The sequence below is a fragment of the Falco biarmicus genome, chromosome 14 (genome assembly GCF_023638135.1).
Source record: "Falco biarmicus isolate bFalBia1 chromosome 14, bFalBia1.pri, whole genome shotgun sequence".
NCBI lineage: Eukaryota > Metazoa > Chordata > Aves > Falconiformes > Falconidae > Falco > Falco biarmicus.
In genome coordinates this window covers 23,367,798-23,370,546 of record NC_079301.1, presented here as the reverse complement: position 1 = coordinate 23,370,546, position 2,749 = coordinate 23,367,798, and the positions used below count along the sequence as shown (strand labels likewise).

At 63.2% G+C, this 2,749-nt stretch overlaps 1 long non-coding RNA gene across 1 annotated transcript; it reads right to left on the bottom strand.

Moving 5' to 3' along the window:
* Positions 1 to 206: 206 nt before the first annotated feature.
* LOC130158701 (uncharacterized) lies at positions 207 to 1,115 on the bottom strand. The gene is made up of 2 exons (XR_008825460.1): positions 750 to 1,115; positions 207 to 536 (listed from the first exon to the last, which is right to left on the bottom strand). It is a non-coding gene; the product is annotated as an uncharacterized LOC130158701 (long non-coding RNA).
* Positions 1,116 to 2,749: the final 1,634 nt, after the last annotated feature.

The window sequence follows — 2,749 nt, the reverse complement described above, 5'->3', positions numbered from 1 at the left end:
CGGGCAGACACGGGCCCCGTGGGGCGAGGCCAGCGGAGGCCCCATCTGGTTGGGAGCTGGAATGCCAGCGGCATGGGCAGAGGCCGAGGGCACAGGCTCTGCTCAGCGTGGAGAAGAGGGAGCACAGGGGCTCTCCAGCTCTGCCTGCTGGCGTGGGCCTTGCCTGCGCGGGTCTTTCTGCCAGGGTGGAGCAGGCACACATGAGCCCTGGGGGAAAATGGTCAGCTTTTATTGGCCTCAGAAAGCATGCAGGGCCCAGCAGAGGCTGGCGCCACGATGTCCTCAGGGCAGCTGAATGCGTGGGGCGCAGTCCCGGCAGCCATCCCTCCAGTGCCTCCCTGCGCTGCACCTTCCGCATGCAGCACGGGCTCAGGGGCAGCCGGCACCTTCATGGGCCCCGCTGGCAGCAGGGCGCTGCTGCTCTCGCTGTGCCGTGATGCAGGTACAGGAGAAAGCCCTGCGCAGAGCCCTGAGCACCCTGCGGAAGAGGGAGGGCCGTCGCCGTCGAGCTGGGGTGTGCGGCAGGGCGGCGATGCCTGTGGAAGAAGGAGAGCTGTAGGCAAGGGGCTGGGCAGGTAATGGGCAAGGTCCTGCCTGCTCCCCACCACCGAGGGCTTTCCCCAGGGAGGGGTGTCCAGGGAACGGCCAGCCCCTCTGCACGCAGTCCTGCCGCCCTGGCCTGGGTGCAGGGCGCCGGGACAGCCGGACCGGGCCTGCCCTGGCCGAGGCAGCGCTCGACTCGGACGTACCTGGCTCATCCTCGGGCTCATCCCTGGAGCCGGAGCAGGGCGATGTGTTACCACTCTGCTCGGAGGCTGCCTGGCCCTCCGGGGGAACAGCGTGGGGGTCCTGGAAGAGCTCCAGGCTGTCTTCCCACTTGTCGTCCTCCTTGGCCAAGACCCCTGGCGCCTCCTATAAAAACAGGAACAACAAAGGGAGAGCTAAGCATCCGTCACTGGATGCGGGGAGAAACCGGCGCTTGGGGATGGGGTTTCGTGGTAGGCTTGGCAGTGTTAGGTGTCGGGTTGGCTGGGCTTACGGTCCTGCAGCCAGAGGAGGGCTGCGTGTCGCCTCTGTGCTGGGAGGTCGCCTGCATGGGGAGAGCAAGACTAAAGGCGGGGGCGGGGGCCGGGGGGGGTGGTGGTGGTGGGGAGGAGGTGGAGAGGATGTCCACCAGCCATGTCCCTGCCACACATGCCCCGGGCGCCGCGCCTGCCTCCGGTACCTGGGGATGCTCGGTGCTGGCCACGCACCCCTGGCTCACCTGGTGCCAAGGCTCCCAAGGCAGGGGACAAGCTGTCTCATTGTCTCCGTTCTCTGCTGCTGGGGCAAGGTGTGGTGTGGCGGTGTTGTCCACAGCATTTTCAGGCAACAAAAAAGCCCCTTCATGATCGTGTGCTGCCGGGGAGACGATGGCTGCACTAGCCTCTCCTGGAGGGTCTCCAGACATGGGAGAAGCCATGTGTTCTCCATCCTGGCGTTCGTCTGGGACAGGAGAGGCTGTGCTGGGCTCTCCCCGAGGCTCTGCAGCCAATGTAGACACGCTATCCTCAGTTGCTGCACGTGGTTTTACTGCCATCGCCGCATCCATGCTTTGTGCCGAGTGCCGCTGTTCCACCGGCTGCTGGCTGGGTTCCTGTGTCCCAGCCCCAGTCTTGTGCAGGACATTGCTCACGTCCCACTGGGCTGCGTCCTGCAGAGCCACGGTGTGGGCTGTGGGGCTGTGTGGGGCAGGTGCCTGACTCCCTGTCTGTGCTGCTGTGCCCTGCTTGCCGAAGAGAGGAGAAGCCAGTTCCTTCACCGCCTCCTGTGCTGTGGGAGCAAGAGGTGTGTGGTACTCCCTCCGAGAGTGGGAACTGCAGTGAATCGTGGGCCTCTGGGGCTGTGTTGCCCCCCTTAGTGTATGAGGGAATGGCTTTGGATGTTTCCACCTGGACTTCAGTAAAGCCTTTGGCACTATTTCCTTCAGCATTCTCCTGGAGAAACTGGCTGCTCATGGCTGTGGATCTATCTCCCTGTCCCATGGATTCCCTGCCCCATCCTGGGGTGAAGGATTCAGGGTACAGGGGAGCTCCCCCATTTCTGGGGGGACATACAAGGGGGGACCAAGGCATTTAGGTGTCCCCCCTCCCCAAATAATTAAGGGTGTTTCCCAAGGGACCCAGGCGTTTGAGTGCACTCCCCTGCCTTTGCCCCAGTTGCTTGCAACAACTTCCCCCCCGCCAAGGGATTGGGGTTGGGTAATGGGGGGAGGGGGTGCACTGGGGCAAAGCCCTCCAGATCCTGCCAGGCCCATCTGTCATGCTTGAGAGACCTAGGCATCTGGCTAGAGCAGCCTCCCAACACCCCTTCTCCCCTCGCACAGATGGGTTAAGGGGTTTAGGGGTTGCCTCATCCCAACAGCACCCCCATGTATGAGCCCGCCCAACCCCCACAAAGTGGTTTTGGAGTACAAGCCCCTCCACCCACCCCCCTTCCCCCGTTGATTTGAGGTGCCCACCTGCCTCATCGTGGGGGAATGTGGGCATCTGGGCCCTCCAAATTAGCCCTCCACCATCTAGACTGAGGTTCTAGAAGAGGTTCACGGGTCACCCCATCCCAATAGCGCGCCTGCATGTGAGCCCCTCCACTCCCCGTGGGGTGAGTTTAAGGCACATACATTCTCGCCGCACAAGCCAGCACAGCCAGCTGTGACTTTTCTCCACCCTTCTAGGGTCCTGTGCCCTATTCCTCGGTTTTGGCAGCTTCC